The sequence below is a fragment of the Macaca thibetana genome, chromosome 17 (genome assembly GCF_024542745.1).
Source record: "Macaca thibetana thibetana isolate TM-01 chromosome 17, ASM2454274v1, whole genome shotgun sequence".
NCBI classification, from domain to species: domain Eukaryota; kingdom Metazoa; phylum Chordata; class Mammalia; order Primates; family Cercopithecidae; genus Macaca; species Macaca thibetana.
Window position 1 is genome coordinate 39,557,343 of NC_065594.1, and position 22,962 is coordinate 39,580,304.

A 22,962-nucleotide genomic window follows, 5' to 3' on the forward strand; every position below is an offset into this window, starting at 1 on the left:
TGAATGTTGTGACCTTGATTTAATATTTATTGAGCTTCCACAAGGTGCTAAGCCTTCAAGATACAGAACAAATCCCATTTTTTCGATTAAGTTTTTACCTGATTTAATTTGTCTTATTTATATTTATTAAAGCCCCAGCAATGTCGTTACAGATGTACTCACAGATCTGTTTCACATGCAGCATGGTCAAATAACGAGGGAAAAAAGAAAACACAGACTCATGCACACAAATTATAAATGTTTTGTAGAAACAATAACTCATTCATTGATTTCATGAAACCTATGGCTTAGCTTTTTTCCTTGCACGGGTGAAATTATAGAGACTGACAATGCTTTGGTTTAAAATTTTATTTTAGAAGGTTAATAATGATATTTGAGACTGTACCATCTTATTATTATGCTAATCAACAAAGCCACTCTAAGTCTATTTTGAAAATGAACCTTCTTCTCCATTACAAAAAATTAATAATAGTCTCAATTTTCCCACTCAGAATTTGTCATCTTAATGTTGAATCATAACAACCTTTAATTTGAGGACAAATTATAGAGAGATTTATAAACAGCAGTTATTGTCTTCTTAAAGGTCTTTGTCTTTATAGATAAGTTATAGCTAACTACCATCAGTAGCTCTTCTGTGGAAATGTCTTGGGGGTCCCAGGCCTGCATTTAATGTCAGAGGAAAAACAGGCAATATTCAAAGTCAATAGAACTGAACATCTCCTGTTCAACAATGTGGGACTGAAGATCATTAACAGATTGAAAAATTGCAAAACAAAGTTTCTAAAGATATTTGGAACACTGAGCATTCTGCATAATAATCCATAATAGGACTAGCAGTCAGTGTTCCATAGAATATCTGCTTTAAAATTAACTGTTGGCACTTTATTTTTAGAACCTGATTCTTTATTCAGTGTGATTTGGGACAGGCCAGATGTTAGTTCGATGTCTAGTTCTTTCTCATTAAAGCTGTAGATGCCATAAAAAGAGAACTCCTTAGCCTGAAAAAAAAAAAAAAGAACTCATTGAAATGGTGATATGTACCTTAGAAAATACAAAGAAAGTAGAAGCATTAATAGGAAAAGGATAAAAGTTAAAGTTCTATTATTTTTCTCCAGTGTTAGAATTCTTCTCAGTATCCCAGTACATCATCTTGAAAAACCCCTGACATAAATATGTCTTATTTTAGAGGCCACTGCCTTAAATCTACTAGCTTGACTGTTAGTATTTTAGATCGTCTGGAGAGATACCAAAACTTGTATTTGATATCACTGTATAGCTAAGCTCAGGTGTGTAATCATTCCTTTTGTTCCTAGAAGATGACTGTTACAGAAACTTAAATGTGACCATTTACATGTAAAAAGAAAATATGTAACTGTCTCTTTGTGGGGTACAATTATTGTTAATTTTGCCAAAATTGTTGGCTTTGACTTTATTCACATGATCAGGATTACTGTGATCCATGGATAATAGATGTTTCCAAAGTTGAGCAAAAGACTTGAAACCATCTTGGACTGTTAAAAAGTGCTGAAGGCAAACTAGAATTCACTTTATCTTTACTTTGTTTACCTTCTAGTTGCACCATGTTTTACATGAATAGTCAGCCCCAGAGATAGAGAGCCAAGGGTGCAGTAGGCCTGAAAGTGGGAATTTATGGACACATGATTTCTTTCTGGTCTGATTGGGTTGTCAGTTTCACTGGAGAAGATATCTGGGAAAGGCCCAGCTATTACATGACTACCAAAGGAGATCATGCATTGGGGAATGGGAATGAAGTTTTCCTTGAGCTCTCCAGTCTTGCATCATGGCTCTCCAGGTATTATTTTGATGAAATATTTTCCACTTTAAGAACACTACATTAAAGGGAATATTTCCTTATTAATATGCCTTTAGTTAGAAGTAATGTTAATAGGTGTTAAGTGAGCAAGTATTTCTATGGCCACATGCATTTGGAAAAGAACTTGTTATTCAAAGTTTAACAGTCCTTCATAGGCTACTCTGCACATCACTCTCTGATGGAGGAATGTGCATGCATTTATCTTACAAAGTCAACTCTTACTGGGTTTCAGAGTTGCTATCTGCTTAGATCTTACCAGAATAATGTTCCATGAAACATATGCTGAGAAATGCTGGTCCACAGGGATCATGTTTCCAGGACAAGCCTTCTAAGGATGAGGGTCTAACAGAACCATTCCTAGTTTTGGTATTTCGGTTTTATGCAGCAGTTAGAAGGTATATTAAAACAAAACAATACAACAACTGAGTTGAGATCAGGCACTTAACACTCACAGATTTTATTTATTCATCAAGCATTTACTTAGTGCTCACTTGGTTTGTTTATCTCTATCTCACAGGATTCAAAAATGAATGAAGCATAGCATCTTTCCTGCATAAACATTAAAAAAAGAACAAAGAAAGTGAGAGAGGAGTCTTCTATCCACTTCTAAATAGAACAAAATGGTATCTCAGTGCCCTTAACTTTGAAAATGAAACAGAGCTTCTAGATCATCTCAAGATTTTGCAGCTTTGGAGAAAGCACGCTGTAGGACTCATGGCATAGTGAGCTGCATTTTTGCCATGAGCGTCTGTATTAGGAAAATCTGGAGACTGCCCTCTCAAATGGCTCCTTGGGCCATGGATCATGGCTCAGGGGATGGGAGGAGGCAAGTCTAGGAGGGCCTGCCTGTGAGCTCAGGTGAGATGCCTTTGAGGCCACTAGGGAGAAGGTGGGCCAGAGTCATTGATGGGATTTGAATAGTGAAGGGGGTAATAAGCCAATGAAATCTGGATTGCTCAACTTAATATAAGCACATAAGTACTGTGTGAGGAAAATAAACTATGGAGAAAACAGATTTTCTTCTGCTGTCATCCCACAATAATGAACACAGAAGACTTCTGTGACCAAATGTGGGTCCTCCCCTGCACCCCACACACCAAGCAAGAGATCAATTCTGCAATGGACACAAGCATTGGGTATCCTCCACTTCAATCCTGACACCATCTACCTGGAGATAGCAGCAGATACCGCAGGTTGTGGGCTCAGTCCCACAAGACTGCCCTCGAATTTGGATGCCAATCACAAGCCCCAGGTGGTTTTATCTGTGCTTCTGACTGACTGGCTGTAAATAGAAGTTCCCACAATTCCCTTCTTCTGTTCAATTAGTTTGCTAGAGTGGCTCACAGAACTTGTTACAGATAGTTAGACAGGCACGAGTGGGGCAGGAGAGGGTCCTCCCCCACCTACTAGGAATGTTGGGTGATGGTTTGACAATTATCACATTGCCTCTCTAAAAGTGATAGGTTGGCAGCCGGTGCCAGGGAAAGGCCATTTCCTCATGGTCTATACCTGTTGCACTAAAATGTTAATTGAATGCAGATGCCAGTCGGGAGCAAATTTCTGGGCATGCACAGTAAGAGACAAAATGGCTGAGTATGATCTTCTGGGCACACTCCACCAGAAAAGGGAAGAAAAGCCTCAGATGGGCATGTGTACAACTTCCTGAACACACTGCATGTGCTCACTTCCCAAGCATAAGGAGGGCACTGTGCATGCAGGCAGCCCACCCTAAAGGTAGAATCATGGGAAAGGGGCCAGCCTATGAAGTCCTAGGATCAAGGTTAAAGATCACACTTGTTCTTCAAGTTACCTGCTTGGGTCTCTTCCAAGAATACTTTCCTTTCTTTTCTGTTCTAAAGCTTTTTAAAATAAACTTCCACTCCTGCTCTGAAACTTGCCTAGGTCTCTTTTTCTGCCTTTGCCCCTCAATTGAATTATTTTTTTCTGAGGAGGCAAGAATTGAGGTTGTTATCGATCCACATGGAGTCACTGCTGGCAGCCTGGATAACTTCCACTGGTAACAAACTCAGGGAAACACGTAGGTTTACAGGTTTATTGCAAAGAACGTAACAAAGGATGTAGATAAAGACATGGGGAGGTCAAGGTATGGGGAAGATGCATGGAGCTTCCCTGCCCTCTCTGGGCATGCCGCCTTTCAGGAACCTTCATGTGTTCAACTGTCTGGAAGTTCTGTGAACCCTGTCCCTTTGGGTTGTTATGGAGGCTTCATTATACAAGAGTGATTGATCAAACCATTGGCCATTGGAAATCAACTCAACCTTTAACCCTTCTCCATTCCCTGGAGGTTGAGGGGAGGGGCTGAAAGTCCCAACCCTCTAATCCTGCCCTAGTCTTTCCAGCGGCCAGGCCCCATACTGAAGCTACTTAGGAGCTGCCAACCATCAGTCAATTCATTAGCATATAAAAAGGTATCACTTTGGATATTCTAAGGATTTTAGGAGTTGTATGTGAGAAAATAGGAAAGAAGACCAAATAATCATTTTACACTATCACAAGTACTCCGTCTGGTGAGATATAGAAAACCCAAATCTCTTAGAGCAATAATCTCAAGAAAAGATTATAAGGTGTCCTTGTATTTAAAAAAAAAATAATTTTATCATAGTTAAAAAAATTGGGGAGAGTAGAATGTAAGAAAAAATGTCTGAATTTCACAGACAGGCTTAGCCTTGACACATGCTGGCCGTGTTACTGAGCATGCTACATTAAGTTCTCTATGTATAAATGTTTTTTTTTTCATTTATTACAAAGGTCTAAGACCTATCCTCATATCTATTGTGGATATTAAATGAGATACTACACATAAATTAACAAACACGTAGTAGATATTCAATAACCATTGGTTTCCTTCTTCAGACATTACATTGTCTGAAGCTATGATTAAAGTGATCATAGCTGACTGATTTCTTGATGTGAGAGAAATGGCAGGCTTTCTTTTAAAGATGGGAGAAACTTTAGAAGGATCAGCTGGTATGTAGCAAGGAGCTACACTAAGGTTGGAGGAGAATTATAAGGGCAGGGGAGGTGGGACGGGGTTGTGAATTGTACCCATCCACCAATGGTGAAAGCACACTTATTTCTTAGAAATTTGTAATCACAACTTGAGATCATTCTCTGATGTAGCAGAGAAAATATAATATCTAAACTTACAACTATTGGGATCACTTTCTCTACCTGGGTGACTAGAGAAGCAGAGGAGGCCACTCTAAAGAAAGAGGAGGGAAGAATTAGGCAAAAAAAAAAAAAAAAAAAGAGTCCAGATGTGAAAGCCAGCCTAAGTTCCTGCTTCTGTTTGTTTCTGGGGATCAGATGTGTTCTCTCCTTAGCTTGTGTAATCAAATCCCATATCATTACATCAAATTTCTACTTTTAAGCATAAGCTAGTACTTCTTACCTAAAGACCACAGAGCAGGAAATTAAGCAGTTTCCGCAATTTATGGCACTCTGAAGATTGTAGCAGGTAATTCACACTTTAGGCCCTGACCTTGTGAAGAAGGTGAATATGGTTTGGATGTGTTTCTCTTCCAAATATCATGTTGAAATGTGATCCCCAATGTTGAAAATGGGGCCCAGTGAGAGATACTTGGGTCATGGGGGCAGATCCCTCATGGCTTGGTGCTGTCTTTGAAATAATGAATGGGTTCTTGCTCTGAGTTCCTGTGAGATCTGGTTGTTGAAAACACTGTGGCACCTGCCCCACCCTTCCTCCCCCTGTCTTGCTCCCACTCTCACTGTGTGACATGCCTGCTCCGCCTTCACTTTCTGCCGTGATTGAAAGCTTCCTGAGGCCCTCATGAGGAGCGGATGCCAGTGCCATGCTTCCTGTACAGCCTATAGAACCAGGAGCCAAATAAACCACTTTTCTTTATAACTTTCCCAGCCTCAGGTATTTCATTATAGAAATGCAAAAACAGACTAACAGAGGAGAGAATTTTAATAAGGGCAGAATTTTAAGATGCATAATGGACTTTCCAGAGCAGTCAATAATTTTAGTTCTTAAGTTCTGTGAGTAAAGAATTGATTATACCTTCAGGTATGAATGATTCTTTAGATTCCTGATTCTAACGGAGAAGATTCAGTTTAATCAGAGATTTTCTGGACTCAAAATCAGTGGAGCATAATTGTAATTGTCATAATAGCTCTATTATTCCTTCTGTTGAAAAACCTTAAGGCATTCTTCCTTACCAGAACACAGTGACATTGGAGGTGGCCTTCCTTAATAAAATACTCTGCTTACTTCCTTTTCCATCTGGCAGTAGTTGTTTTGGGGACAGGACTCAACAGGCCCAGTGAGAAGGTTTTGCTTTCTCAACCAGCAGCTTTTGCTTAGTCCTCATTTACTTGATTGGTTCTAAAATGTAGAATAAAAGTTTGTACAATCAATATTTTCAGTTGACTCTTAACCTTTATTCACTTTTAGGTTTTCTTGAAATTTCCATTTCAAAGGAAGGGAAAAGCAAACCTTCAGTGGTCACAGTGGTCGGGCCTCTCTTCTTCCCACTGCCTGGCACTGCAAGTGGCCAGTTCACCCTGGGCATTTTGGCCAAAGGCAGTTTAGAGAGCTCCTCTAAGCCCCACCTGCTGCTCTGTGCATTAGGGTCAAACCTGGTGTCATGGCACTTTCACTGCCTAGCCAGCTCAGGGCAGAAGTCACCTGGTATCTGGTCTAGATGCTCCTCATGCCCCCAAATTGCCCTGTCCAAGCACTAGCTTTAACCTTTTAGAGAAATAAAATCAACCATTGACCAGTGTCATCAGAGAATGAGAGAAAAAGTGAAATCAGAGCAAAACGAAAAGGATTTTAGAAAGGGGAAAAAAAAATAATTTCCCTGGCTAGGCCATTTTCTACTGATCCCACAAAGACAGCTTAAATGTTCTTACTTATCTGATTTAAAAGAATTGAAGGAGGAAGCAAGGGGCACTTCTTGATATTTCCTGATGGGGACTGAGCCCACCTCTTAGTTGAGAGTTATCCTTTAAATTGCCTGTGGCAGTTCTTTCAGAAATATGGTTACTACAAGATGATTGTGTCAGAGGTCATATGTTTTGGTTTTGTGATTGCTTCTCTAAGCCTTCAAATCATTCTGCAATTAACAGAATGGATTAAGCAAAAGCTGCTGTGCCTTCTCACTGGGCCTGTTAAATCCTGTCCCCAGAACAACTACTGCCAGATAGAAAAGGAAGTAAGCAGGGTATTTTGTTAAGGAAAGCCACCTCCAATGTCACTGTGTTTTGTGTCTCTGAGCTACTTTAGGGAATAAAATCTTAATGTTTTGTATATTTTGTTTTGGGGATACATGTTTAAAAATTCATATATTCATATCTTGTGAGAGGCACTTTTCTAGATTCTGGGGATAAAGAAGGAACAAAGATAGGTGAAATATTTGTTCTCAAATGCTTAAATTCTGGAAGAGGCAAACACAAGCATATAATAAAAAAGTAGATGTTGGCCGGGCGCGGTGGCTCAAGCCTGTAATCCCAGCACTTTGGGAGGCCGAGACGGGCGGATCACTAGGTCAGGAGATCGAGACCATCCTGGCTAACACGGTGAAACCCCGTCTCTACTAAAAAATACAAAAAACTAGCCGGGCGAGGTGGCGGGCGCCTGTAGTCCCAGCTACTCAGGAGGCTGAGACAGGAGAATGGCCCGAACCCGGGAGGCGGAGCTTGCAGTGAGCTGAGATCCGCCACTGCACTCCAGCCTGGGCGACAGAGCGAGACTCCGTCTCAAAAAAAAAAAAAAAAAAAAAAAAAAAAAAAAAGTAGATGTTAAATGTTTTTCACAGAATTAAGATTAATCAATGTGATACAGTGACTGTATGGCTGAATTAGGTTATCACCCTTTTCAGAATAGGTGACATAAATCAAGATCTGAAAGAAGATATGGAACCAGCCACACAAAGACCTTGAATGAAGGCATTCCAGGCAGAGGGAGCAGCTAGTGCAAGGCAGTAAAAAAGGAATAAACTGGCTGTGTCCAAGAAACAGCAAGAAGGTGGAGCACAGTGGGTGAGAGAAAAGCATGAGCAAGATGAGACAGGCTCGTAGGTGGGGAGCAGGGTTGTACAGGGCTTACCAACCAGATTAAGAAATTGGGATTTTATTCGGGTGCAATGGGAATGTCTTAGAGTGTTTTAAATAGAATAATGATATTAGTTTGAATTACGTCATTTTAAAAGTAACTCTGCTTCTTTGGTGGGTGGATTACAGGAAAGCAAGCAGGGAAATGTAGAAACCAGTTAGGAGGTCTTTTAATGGTTCACCCTGTAGGTAATAACAGCCTGAACAATGATGTTTATGGGAAACATGGAGTATATATATAGGCTGTGGATATGCATTTGAGGCTGAATTAATAGCATTTGTCAATGTATTACATGGCGTGTGTGTGTGTGTGTGTGTGTCCCTGCATATGTGAGAATACATACACTTCGGGAAGGATAGAGTTAAGAGATGAACAAAGATAATTTCTGGACATTTTGCTTGAACACTTGGGAGACTTTTGGCATTATTTACTGAAATGGAAAAGTTGAGGGGGAAATAAGCTTGGTTGACGCAGATGGTAAGAAATCAAGATTTTGCTTCTGAGACATGCCAATTACATATCTACTTTAGAATAAAAGAAGTATGGAATCATAGGAGATAAAAATGTGAGACTCATTAGGATCAAGATGGTGTTCCAAACCATGAGACTAAAAAAGAAAACAGAAATAATGGGTCTAAGAAAGAGTATTGGGAACCAACGTTCGTTCGTTCGTCCCTTCGTTCGTTCGTTCGTTCATTCATTCATTCATTCATTCATTCATTCATTCATTCATTTATTTTCTTGAAACCAAAGGTTTCCAATCAGGTTGCTGACTGGTCTTTATTTATATATATCCCCAGATTTCTTTTTTCCTCATTTGTACAAATTTGAGGACAAGTGCAGTTGTGTTCCATGCATCTATTGTATGGTGGTGAAGCCTGGGCTTTCAGTGTATTCATCACTCAAATGTGTACATACATTGCACTCTTTAGGTAATTTCTCATTACTCATCCCCTCCCATCCACCCACCCTTCTAAGTCTCTGATGTCTCTTATTCCATACTTGATGTCTGTGTGTTTACGCTATTTAGCTCCCACTTATTAGTGAAAATATGCATATTTAACTTTCTGTTTCTGAGCTATTTCACTTAGGATAACGGCTCCTAGTTCCATCCAAATTGCTACAAAAGACACGAGTTCATTCTTTTTAATGGCCAAGTAGTATTTCACGGTATATAAACATACTACATTTTATTTACTCAATCATCCACTGATGGACACTTGGACACGTAGGTTGATTCTATATCTTTGTGACTGTGAATAGGGCACTGACATTTAGAAGTCAATCAGAAGTGAATTGAGATTCAGCAAAGGAGATAGAAAAGGTGTAGTCAGTGATGTTAGCAGAAAGTCAGGAGAGACCAGCCTTACACAATCCAAAAAAAAAAGTGTACCAAAAAAGGGAGTCAAATATACCCAAGTCCCTAAAGGTCAAGAAACTACAAAAAAAGCTAGTATTGGCTATATTCTAAACAGTTGATTGCTGGATCATCTGGTAGTTCTATTTTTAATTTTCTGAGGAAGCTCCATGTTGTTTTCTGTCATGGCTATACTACTTTACATTCCTATCAGCTGTGCCTGAATGTTCCCCATTCTCCACATCCTCACCAGCATTTGTTATTTTTGTTCTTCTGCTTAGAGCCATTCTAACTGGGGTGAGATGATATCTTATTGTAGTTTTGATTTACATTTCCCTGATGATTAGTGATCAATTGTATATTTGAATATGAGATGCAAACAGAGGCTACCACTGGGTATATTAAAATTTACCCCCAAACACCCCCCAAAACAAAAAATCAAAACAGGAAATAATGGCAAAACATTAACTAAAACAAAGGTAGTAGATACTGAGTCAATGGAGATGGAAACAGAGTTCTGGGTTAGTGGGGCTGCCGTTTTCAAAACCAAGGAGGGAGGGTAGTGAAGCCAAATATGAGTCATTGAAGGCTTGGTGAGTGTCTTTGGAGAGGGATCAACTCATGAAGACCTCACTTTTATCTTTTTAAAAATTATTCAGAGGGGGTTCTTGATTCTAGTAGAGTAGCTAATCTGAAGACTTTCTCCCCACTTTCTTGCTGATTATATCAAATTCATTAAGATGCCTTGATTGTAGGATAAAACACTCAATTTATCAGCTAATAAGAAAGAGTGATACGTGCTAATTAAGCAATGGCACAGTGTTTTATTTTCAAAGTTATAATTATGTTGTTTACTCATTGAAATAGCTTTTTTAGACTAATTTGCTCATGGAATTAAATAGATATCACTCTTGTGTATACCTAAAACTAGCAATTACATATAAAGAGAATTGGTTAAATATTTTTAAAACTTCTTTACATTTGGAGTCTAACTCTTTTATATTGCTTTTCAACTCAGCAAAGTCATCCATATTTTTGCACATGATATTATAACCTATGCCATTAAGAGCATTATAGCATTTCTTAAAAGCATTTTGAAGTTTTCTTCCAAGTTACTAACTTATGAATTTTGAAGCTGATGTTTTTACATTTGACTAATTTATAGCTTTATTTAACCTTACTGAATCATGCATCACTGAATATTAAACAGTTTCTCTTCAAAATCAGCATTAAATTTCTGACAAACTGATGTTTTCTGTCTTAATGATAGTTTTACGTGATTAATAGATATATCAGTCAGTCTCTTGTTGCTGTGAAATTTCTTTCATTGACTTTGAGGAATTTTTCACTTTCTCTTGCCTTCAGGTACATTGCTTGGCATGCAGTACCAACAGTGCATAATTCATTTGAATGCATGATGATATATACTACTATGACCAAGTTTGCATATGCATGCACAGATAATGGCAATTTATAATGAATTACATCTGGCCCACAACAATTATAAACTCCATTGGTTTCAAAAATGTTAAAATGTGAAAAAAATGTACATTTTAAAATCAATATAACATGAATTTACTTCTCATGTTCTGGGTCCTTTTGCATAAGAGAATTACACAGGAAATAACATGTTAATTGTTTTATAATGACATTTTTGCCTTATTTATCAATCACATATTAATTTACGTAACGGAAATCCAGATAGCCACTTTTTAAAAACTAAATCAAAAAGAAAAAAAGAAACACACATAGCAAATCAGAATGTACTGAATTTCTAGCTTATCTTATAGCTAGGGAGTGGCTATATGACAGTTCTGTCCATTGATATGTAAATTGATTTCTCCTGGATTTCTTGGGAAAGTTTTTACATTCCAAAGGGACATATGAAGCTGATACAACCACCCACACCACTAATCTGACTTTGAACATAGACTTGTCTGTAGACGCAGTGCCATCTTGCAACCATTGGGTAATACCCAGGTGAGTGGGAGCCAACATAAGATGGCAGAACAGAATAACACACTCAGTTAGGAGTAGTTTTACTGGGAGGCAAGTGAATCACCTGAGGTCAGGAGTTCAAGACCAGCCTGGCCAACATGGTGAAGATGTTTAGTAGAGAACATCTTCCTATACATATATATAAGTATATATATAAGCTGGATGTGGTCACATGCACCTGTAATCCCAGCTACTTGAGAAGCTGAAGTAGGAGAATTGCTTGAACTCAGGAGGTAGAGGCTGCAGTGAGCAGAGTAGTTTCCATGAACAGATAAAGTAGTTCCAGCAACTGCCTATCTCTAGACTTTTTATATGAGGAAAAGAAACTCTCGTTTGTCTAGTAGTTGGAATATACGTGATCTGCAGCCAAACGTTTTGCTAGTACAACTTATATTGGCATACTCAAAATGTTAGGTTTCTGCATTGGGTTTTCACTCTTAAATATAACCAGGTACTCTAATCACTTCCTTTTTTTTTTTTTCTGGAAATTGTTCTGAGTTACTCAATGGTTCTCATTTCGGGGGAGGTTTTCCTATACCAACTTGCTGTTCTCAGATTCTCCAGGTTTTGTCTGCCCTTTTCATCCAATTTTAAGAATTGGCTACCAATTCAATATTCTGTCATACTGATCCACACACTGATTGAAAGCAGTAAAGTTAATCATTTCCAGAGCTGTTTTTTATACCTCTTAAATTCATTGCATATTGTTTGCTCACTTACAAGGAATAATCTCCCATAGAGGTGATCTCAATCTGAATACCAGTTTATATAAGAATATGGCTGTAACTTTTTTGCCTTTTCTGTAATACTGAGTGCTATGGTGTGAATGTGTCCTCCAAATTTTATGTGTTAGAAATCTAATCCTAAAATTCATATGTTGATTGGATATGGGGCCTTTGGAAGATAATTAGGACCAGCTAAGGCTCTCACCAGATGCTGGTCCCATGCTGTTGGACTTCTCAGCCTCCAGAACAGTGAGCTAAATAAACCTCTATTCTTTATATTAATAAATTACCCAGTCTGGGGTATTCACTTATAGCAACAGAAAATGAGCTAGGACACTGAATGACCAAAATGTCTCCAAATGTGATTTGAATGGTGAGTCTGAGATTCAATACAGAAAAGAACTATTTCAGATAGAGTTAAGATGAGAATCTCCAAAGTAGAACAAGTGGGTAGCTGTTTTCAGGTGAAGAATCATGAAGTAGAGTTCAAGGTTCTGCTGATAAGCAAAATAAATGTCGTTACCTTTAGGTTAGAGCAAATCAACATTCATGGAAGCTTTCATTGCTAGTCTATAACCCAGGAACAAATTATGGGTGTGTAACTCTTCTAACTATAGTTCTCAAGAAATAGATAAAGGCATAATGATAACTGCTTAAATCTGTTGACTTAGTCAACAGACTAAGTCTGTTTAATTATAATTTTAAATTAGAATTTCACAGGTTTCCATTCATTTTCACATAACTTATGTTGAAATATTTATTTGGGTCTATGGTGGAAAGAACTCTTCTTCATCTTAATTAGTAGAAATAAATTAATGTTAGCACTGATAGAACAGTAAAAAAAAAAAAAGTTACTAAAAATATAGTAGATTAGCCAATAGGCTCCTTCCTGAGAGAGTCCTTGAGAAGCTTGGAAAGATCCACTTGAATTTGGGCAAGAAATCAAAACATGGTTCAAATTAAGGGCATTATAGCTCTATTTCTACATTGCCTGATGAATTGTTAACAGCTTTTGACCTTTTATTGCAATAAAGTATATTTCTAAGAGAGTGTTTCTCTCTCTTTAAAAATATTTCTATTATATATATTTTTGTATTATTATTTTAATATTGGCCAATAATTTATTAACTTTTTTGTTTTTAAAAGGAGAAAAAGAATCCCTAGTTTAGTAAAGACAGTCCAGTTAAGAGCTTGCCTTTTAAAATACGTTCTGCCCCCTGAAGAGATCCTTTTAGCCTTCGATGCACATCACCTCTGACAATATTAAATTTCTCCAAGAGAAGGACTAAAAGGGGATCGTATGGAAAAGTAAATACAAAAATTCCTCAACTTACTATCTGAGGTTACTGACATATTATTAAAAAAGAATTGAATTTTAAGAACTAAATGCTTCATTTCCCAAGGGTTTATACATTTTCCCTATTTAGTTTTCCAGCAAAACAATTTTGATAAAGGCAAAGATAGAATAACCTCATTAATACATTAATATCAGAGGCTGAACTTCTGATCTCCCTGAAATGCATAATAATTTTTTTTTCTGTTAATACTTATCTTCTTGTCAATGTAAATTACATCTCTCTGTCTTTCTCCCTCTCTCTCTCTCTCTCTCAGAAAGGTTAATTTTGGGCTGGGCACGGTGGCTTACGCCTGTAATCCCAGCACTTTGGGAGGCCGAGGCTGGTGGATCACCTGAGGTCAGTAGTTCGAGACCAGACTGTCCAACGTGGTGAAACCCTGTCTCTACTAAAAATACAAAAATTAGCTGGGCATGGTGGTGGGTGCCTGTAATTCCAGCTACTCAGGAGCCTGAGGCAGGAGAACTGCTTGAACTGGGGAGGCGGAGGTTTCAGTGAGGCGAGATCGCGCCATTGCACTCCTGCCTAGGCAATAAGAACAAAACTCCGTCTCAATAAATAAATAAATAATAATAATAATAATAATAATAATAATAATAAAAGCCGGGCGCAGTGGCTGAAGCCTGTAATCCCAGCGCTTTGGGAGGCCGAGACGGGCGGATCACGAGGTCAGGAGATCCAGACCATCCTGGCTAACACGGTGAAACCCCGTCTCTACTAAAAAATACAAAAAACTAGCTGGGCGAGGTGGCGGGCGCCTGTAGTCCCATCTACTCGGGAGGCTGAGGCAGGAGAATGGCGTGAACGTGGGAGGCGGAGCTTGCAGTGAGCTGAGATCCGGCCACTGCACTCCAGCCTGGGCTACAGAGCGAGACTCCGTCTCAAAAAAAAAAAGGTTAATTTTGGTCCTTCAACCCTATGGCACCTGTGAAGGTGGTTTCACAGCATTCAGCAGTTTTTGTTTTAGTAGCTAACTTAATAGCTAACAATAATTTAAGGAACTTGAATTTTCGTAATGTACTTTTTACAGAGGATATTAGTAACTTTGAGCTCAAAACATTATTTCCATATGGATTATTTCTCTGGAACACTATTTAAACTAAAAGAAAAAAATGGATACTTTCAAACTACTAGTGTGAAATTAAAAGATACAAGGTAAGCCAAGGGAAAATACTTTTAAATAGCCTACTGGAACATTGTAAGATAAATATTTTTGACTAGGTGGAAAGAGTCCATTCCACTCTTCAATTTAATTTGCAACTTAATATTAATTTGCTAGAGTTTGATTATACATGCAATTGAAAAAATGAAATTACGTGAATATGAAGTTTAAAATTGGAGTAAATATCTCTTTAGTTCTGTGACTTTATGATGTGTACATTTTCGCATATTTTGTAAAATGTTCTAGTACACTATTAAGTGATTGTGCTTTTACCTCTTCTCCACTTAAAGGGACTGGAAGGCTAGATAATCCTATATCTTGTTTTTGTAAAGATGATCAGAAAAGTAAAGTAGTGTGAAATTATTTAGACACCCCTCCACTCTCCTGTTTTTTTTTTTTTTTTTTTTTTTTTTTTTTTTTTTTTTTTTTTTTAAAGCAGGAATTCTAATAAATCCATTGAAAGGTTATAGAATCAGCGATCACAGTCAATGATGAATAAGGGTATAAAGACATTGTTCCTACTGTGCAGATAGTACAACAGATATCAAATTAGTCTATATTGATTACTGGTAAGCTGCTTGCTCATCTTTGTAAGTCTTTAGCAATTTTCCTAAATTTTTTTTTTTTGAGACAGAGTCTCGCTCTGTCGCCCCGGCTGGAGTGCAGTGGCCGGATCTCAGCTCTCTGCAAGCTCCGCCTCCCGGGTTTACGCCATTCTCCTGCCTCAGCCTCCCAAGTAGCTGGGACTACAGGCGCCCACCACCTCGCCCGGCTAGTTTTTTTTTGTATTTTTAGTAGAGACGGGGTTTCACCATATTAGCCAGGATGGTCTCGATCTCCTGACCTCGTGATCCGCCCGTCTCGGCCTCCCAAAGTGCTGGGATTACAGGCTTGAGCCACCGCGCCCGGCCAATTTTCCTAAATTTTATAGCTATTAAGGTTTTTCCATCCTACTTTTTGTAATGTTGTAGTGCTGTCTTTATTAAACTCTTGAAAAGTCACCCCAGACTTCAAAATGCTGTGCAGTTTTAATATTGACATGAGAAGTGAGCACAAATACTTGCAAACTTTCACAGTTAATTCCACAAGAGTTTCTTTAGATGAGCTCTAGGCAACAGTTATCATGTATTTTTAAATGGAAAATCTGTTTCTCCAAATTTCAACTTAATACTTTTTGAGTCGATTATTCTTTAACTTTCTTTGTGCACCTCTTACAAGATGTTGAAAAACTGTACATTCACACATACAATATTAAACTTTCATTTAAGATGTAACTTTTATCATGTTGCATATGTTTATATTTTTTAAGCAAAACATCAAATTACCTTTTTAAAAGTTTTCAATGGAAATAAATGCCAGAGCAATTTGATACTCATCATCAGCTGTTTAAAAAAATACACATGAATATTCTTTAACAGTTAAAAATTTTTACTTCATTTTTCCCTGTGATCTTATATTTATTCCTCTTACTCAACAGAATTTTACATTAATGTAAAATATGTTTTTGCTTGATAGATCAGAGTTATATATTTTATTCAATGAAACTATGTATATAAATTAAAATGTTATTTCTTGTGATCAATAATGTTCTAAGTGGTTGACATCTTCATTGAGTTATCATTATAATTATCAGTTCAAAATTACCATAAGAACAGAAACCTAAAATTTTTGATAATTAAATCGAAATTTATGTTTATATGATTTTAAAAATTGATGTATTGATGTGAGAATGAGATAATTCAGCACTAGTTCTATGCTATTTTTCTTTTTTATTAAGTGCTGAAAACCACATAGAAATAGATACAAATAAATAAGTTACTTTGAAATCCTACCTTATTTGTTAAAAATCACAGACTGAACTGTCATCAAAAATTATGTTTGATCCGTACCAGTTGATAGCTTTAGGCCATTTTTGTTTTCAATTTTGTCTTAAGCAAATAATTGGTAATTACCTGTCTTGGAAATGGATTTGTTTCCCAGTTACTAATGCCTTTTGCCTTTTCAGCACCCTCTATTGAAATTACCCTTTGCTGCTTTGGTGGTTTTCAGAGCTTGGGGCAATTCACTGCAACAAGATTCTGAATGTAGGAAATGTGAGTTGTTTTTTTTTTTGTAAAGTGGGAGAAAGGCAACTGGGCCAGGAGAACCAGCATGATAAGTTATTTGGCTTATCAAGTGTTTGCAAAAAGTACAAAAGACTCTTGATACTCAGGAACTTGATACTTGTAACTTTTTTGTATTGCACGCCCCTTCAAAAGTTTCCAGCTATAGACAAAGAACCCCCATGCCATATTCATTGCTTTGGCAACTCTCAAAGCTCTATGTATTCTTTAGTAATGTATTTAGGAACTAGTTTTTTATTCTACTATATTGCAAAAGGAGCAAGTTGACTTTCTCATCCCATCAAGACTATTGGTTTAAGCAGGGAAAGGGTGATGGTGGGGAAACAGATAGAAAGGAAAAAAGAAAAGTGAAATAACTAAGAAAACCTCATTCTGCTTTGATGTAAAGGCACTTAGGTTTAATTTCTTTAGAAAAAAATGAGTATATAATCTCATTTAGCCAGAACTCTTTGTCAGGAGATTTTAAGTCAAAATTACTTTGAGATCAGGTAAATATACTCTTCCTCACCAAACTTTTACTATTAACTTTGAAAGCCATAGGTGATTTTCTTATTTCTGCAATCCTTCTATGTTTATTATCTAGCATTTTACTGTAAATAAGTATCTTTCTATTTAAATCTCTATGGACTTGCAGATTCTTATTTTATTCCCTGAATTAAAACCCATTATATCATTATCTCTCTTTTTGCTGAAATTTTCCTAGATTTGTCCTATATTAGAAAATAATTGAGAGTGTAGAGATAGATAAGAGAGTGCTTATGGCAATTTAAAAAGATTCATCATGATGAGAATGCAAAAAGGAATATAGAGATTAAATATGAGAAAAGCAATCAAAATGAATGAAAATAAATATAACTTAAAAATAATTAGAGATAAAGTGATATCTAGGGAGACAGACAAAGGAGATCTAGCATACACTTATTGGAAATTCCTATATAATAGATCAGAATACATACTTGAAATATGATTGAAGAAAATACGAACTTTGAAATGGCATGTCAGGTCTTAGGAAAAATTAACATGTTATGATCAACACGGAGACATGTCCTAATACAACGGCTGAACTTTGAAGATAAAGAAAGACTCCTTTGGACAATCAGGCAAAAGCAATGATTCATCTTTAGAGAGTAAAAACAAAACAGACTGACATCTGACTTCTCCACAGTAGTATTTAATTCTAGAGGACAGTGGAGAGATGCCTCTAAAATTTTCAAGAAAAGAAAGTATGACCCAAGTATCTTATATCATCCAAATTTTCATTCAAATATAAAAGCAATAAATAATTTTTAATGTTCATTAACTCTGAAAATACTAGAAAATATTTGCAATTCATATCACAAAGTGCTAACTTTTATGTGTCTGTAAAGAACAGGTAAATAAGATTTTTTAATATGAAGAATCTTATATAAAAACTCTAGATAGACCAGTAATCCAAAAGATACATGGGCAAAGATTATGACCAGTTTACATGAAAGGAAATATAAATGGCTCTAAAATACATATGGAAAGGTATAAATCTCATTTATAATGAGAAATGCAAATGAAAGTCATACTGAAATATCATGTTTGACCCATTAAATTGGAAAAGATCACAAAGCTTGATAACACTGTGCATTAGTGAGTGTGTGTAAAAGAAGCATTTAAAAAAATCCATGTAGGGTAATTTAGCAACATTTATCAAAGTTACAAACACACATACCCTTAACATGAATAACTCTACCTCTGGGAATTTATCTTAGAGATCACTTACCTACCTGCAAAATGACATATGTATAATACAAGTCGCTGCAGCATTATTTGAAATAGCAAAAGACTGAAAACGAACTAAAAGTCTATCAACATAGAGCTGGTCAAATAAATTATGATACATCCATTCAATAGAATAGTATCTACTGAAAAAAGAAAGTAAATTTATTGCTGTCAGGGGATAAGTTCCAAGGTATAGTTTAGTGGAAAAAAATAAGCTTCCAGGTAAATAGAATATTATTATTTGTGTAAAAGGAAGGAACAACTATATGAATATATTGCTCATATATGCATTGTGCATTGTATATGATATTGTTATTAGTTGCCTCTGAGGAGGAGAAGTAGGTGGCAGGATAGGAGTTAAAGAAAACTTATTACTGTATTCTGTGTACTTTTGGAATTTTGAGCATGTGAATGCCTTACCTTTTAATCAGTCAAAAAGCAAGCAAAAAAAATGTCATAGTTAAAAAGGCAGACTTTTTTTTATAATACTAAAATTTCTAATTTTTCCTAAGTCTAAAAACAGTAGTTAAGAACACTTGATCATCTAAGGCAAAGTCAATGCACGTTCATCCTTGTTTAGACCTCAGTATCTCATGTATTCATCGTCATGACTTAAGTCAACACTTAAGACGTTTTCTTTTACACATTTTTCTTCACCAAAATATTCTACATTCCTTCATGCTATTCTTCTTCCAATTACTGTGTGCAAGGTTGTTGTCCTGGACTATACTTCCTGACCTGTCTACTGCTATGATAAATTACTCAAGTTGTGATTAACGAGGTCCTTCAGTCATTCCTTTACTAGTTTTCCCACTGTGGTTACTGATACATCCCTTTTTTCGACCATACACTCATGGTGCAGGCAGGTCCTGTCTAAAAGAAATGCATTATCAGGGCTGTTGGATGGGTCATATTTTAGGGCCTCAGTCATCATTACCAATTTTTAAGAGAATTATTAATGTAACTTGCCAGCAGAATAAGAATAGATGAATCTATAACCATCCAAGCTGATATGACCATTAAAGAGAATGATTCTTGTTTGAACTTTATAGATTCTGATCTGAAACTATGAATAAATGTAATAAAATTTTGGAAAAGTTAGTGTTTGCAATCAGAGGACAGTTTGTAATCGAGAACCTTTATTTAATAAATGGAATCGTTTGATGACTGTTAATTTTGTAACCATTGTGCCTAGCTCAGAGCCTGGTGCTCACTAATTGTTCACCGAGAGAAAAATAAAAGAATTAGTCCTACATTTGGGCAGCTTTTAGCTTTGTCATTGTAAAGAAAAATGACTACTGTGTTAAAGATATTATGCTGAGTTTTAGAGAGTGCACTAAGGCAAATAAGAAGCACAAAATAAATTATTGGTAATTTAGCAATAGAAAGGGATAAAACTTTCATTTGAAATAAATAAAGTTTTGTAATAACTGCAAAAGTAGTTACTTTTCAGTTTTGGACATTAAAATTGTTTTAATTTATTTTAATTTTTGGGTAATTTTGGGAGGAAACAGGTTTAACAATATGTAACAAGATTTTTGTCTTTGGAAATTGCAATCTTTGCTTCAAAGTGACATAACAAAAAGATTTGTTGGAGGTTGGGCAAAATACCACACAGTTACTGAAGTTTTAATATTTAAAATGCATTAATATATTTATTTTCAATGCTAATCAATAAAATTGAGCAAATCAGTTATTACTTTCAATTATATAATTTGCTGATATTTTGGTGAATTCACTTGTATTTAATAAAACCAGAATATTATATTTGCCTTGTAAATAAATACAATGTTAACAACTAAGATATTTAGAATATGCTATTTTATTACATGACTGCCATGGTCTGAATGTATCCTTCCAAAATTCCTATGTTGAAACCTAATCGCCGACGTGATGGTGTTAGCACTGGAATATTGGGAGGTAATTAGATCATGGGAGTGGAACCCTCATTAATGGGATCAATGGTCTGTAGAAGAGGCCCCAGAGAGCTGCCTTTTTCCTTTCACCTAGTCAAGACACAGCTAGAGTTAGGACCTCACAAGGTACTGAACCTGCCAGTGCCTGAATTTTAGACTTCCCAACTTCCAGAACAGTGAGAAATAAATTTCTATTGTTTATAAGCTACCCAGTCTAAGGTATTTGATTATAGCAGCCCAAAAGAACTGAAATAATGACATTAAAAATTTTTTGGTGGCTTCTATGACCAAATTGTTAAGTTTGGATTTCTGACTTATTTACATAGTGCAACTTTGTGATAAAGTGGATAGATGGTTTATGGAGAACAAAATTCCCTTCACCTTTACTCCATCTCACTTCTGTATAAATAGAGTAACAGCATTAAAACTAAAAAAGTAACAATGTTGTAGACATTTTTTCAATAAATAAACATTTGCTGAAAGCCTCCCAAGAGTTAGCCAACTTTATCATGTTTTAATTTTGTGCCAATCTTGTCTCATGTGTACTACAGGATATTACTATAAGAAATTAAATTTTAGTATTGTAGTCCTTCAACCCCACCTCAAGGGTGCAGTGCAATCTGGGACTTACTCGAAGGTAGACTCTAATTGTTTGAGACCCTATCTTTTTGTATTCTGATATATTACCTTCTCACTTCAGACAGGTAATTAAGGTTTTGAAGATAAACCATTTGTTTCTTTGCTTAAGCATCCTCTGCATTTATGGCTTCCCTGATATGATGGTTAATATTAAGTGTCAACCTGATCGGATTGAAGGATGCAAAGCGTTGTTCCTGGGTGTGTCTGTGAGGGTGTTGCAAAAGGAGATTAACATTTGAGTCAGCAGACTAAGACAGGCAGACCCATCCTTAATCTGGGTGGGCACCATCCCCTCTGCTGCTAGGGCTAGAAAAAGCAGACAGAAGAAGGTGGCATCAGCAGACTTGCTGAGTCTTCCGGAATTCAACTTTCTCCTGTGATGGATGCTTCCTGCTGTTGAACATCAGACTCTGAGTTCTTCATCTTTGGACTCTTGGACTTACACCAGTGGTTTGCCAGGGACTCTCAGGCCTTTGGCCACAGACTGAAAACTGCACTGCCAACTTTTCTACTTTTGAGGTTTTGGGACTTGGACCAATTCATTACTGGCTTCCTTGCTCCTCAACTTGCAGACAGCCCATCATGGGACTTCACCTTGTGATTATGCGAGTCAGTTCTCCTTAGTAAACTCCTCTTCATGTATACATATATCCTATTCGTTCTGTCCCTCTAGAGAACCCTGACTGGTACACCTGATTTTTACCATGTTCAGAGCATATAGCAGTAGTCAAGCATATGCCTTCACTGATGGGCCACTCTACCAAACTCTGGAAAATTCCATGCACATAGCAATACTGGAGAACAAGGGAGGAAGAATAAGTACAAGTGAACAAACATGTGTACAACAATTGCACCTGTACAGAGATTATGTTCCTGAATCCAAATAGTTGTTGAGTGTTTAGAATAGATGAACTTGAAGCTTTATAGAATATGTTAAGAAAAGTTTCATAAAAGGGTAAATAAAAACTTTAATCAAGTTGTGAATAAAAGAAACCAAGAATAGTAATGGATGAACTCATCTCATAAATTAATACTCATTGTTAATTAATAACATAGGTTTACTTGATTTTAGTAAAGACTACAAAACCATATAAACACACTTAAGTAAGAGTAGTGTAACTTGGGGAAAGTAAAAGTTATAGGTAAATAATGATTGAAAGTAAAATGAATTACTATGACGGAATGATCATATCAAGAGCACTTAGAGAAAATGACTTTTGTCATTGTTGTATTTATGTATAGAGGGCAGTTCTTTTGGATACGTCAGGGACTGTGGAGTTGGACAGACCTTGGTCCAAATCCCAGCTAAGCCACTTAATAACTAAAGAATTTGGGAGGGGGGCACATGAGAAGGGGTGACAAATTCTGTGTGTTTTAATATCTTAATTAAATAGAGGATAATGTGTACTTTGTAGGGTAAGATTGGAATTTGAAACATTTGTTTGATGCTATCCAAATCATAGTTATTTTATGATTAAAAAGCAGGTCAGTTCATGATTCATTTTTGTAGCTTCCAAAATGTTAAAAAATATAAAGATTTGAAAAGGTAATGAACAGTGAAAGTGGCTAAAAAATATGTATGACACATGTATCATCCTGTGTGAATGGAGTAACTCTGTAACAGTAAGCATATTGGGCAAGTTAAAGCAAAGGTTTTCATGATAAAACAATGGTTTAGGTTTCATAGACTATGGTTTGTAGATACCAGGACATGTTATATAGGAGATATATAGATTCAGAGACCATTTAATTAATATATAAAATGAAGCATAGTTGGTCCCTGAGGCTCTAAGGGCAAGAGTAGGTATGGTGAAATCATTGAGAGATAGGGAATGAATTGGTCCTCCATTATTTTAGGACATCTTAAAATCTCTTTCAAGTGTTCCAAGAGTCTCTATACAAGTTACTAGTTAATTTATCCATTTTGCATTTATTTAATATTTAAGATATATTAGGTCTCTGAGTTTTAAATGATTTGTATAATTTTTAACCTTTTTCACAAGG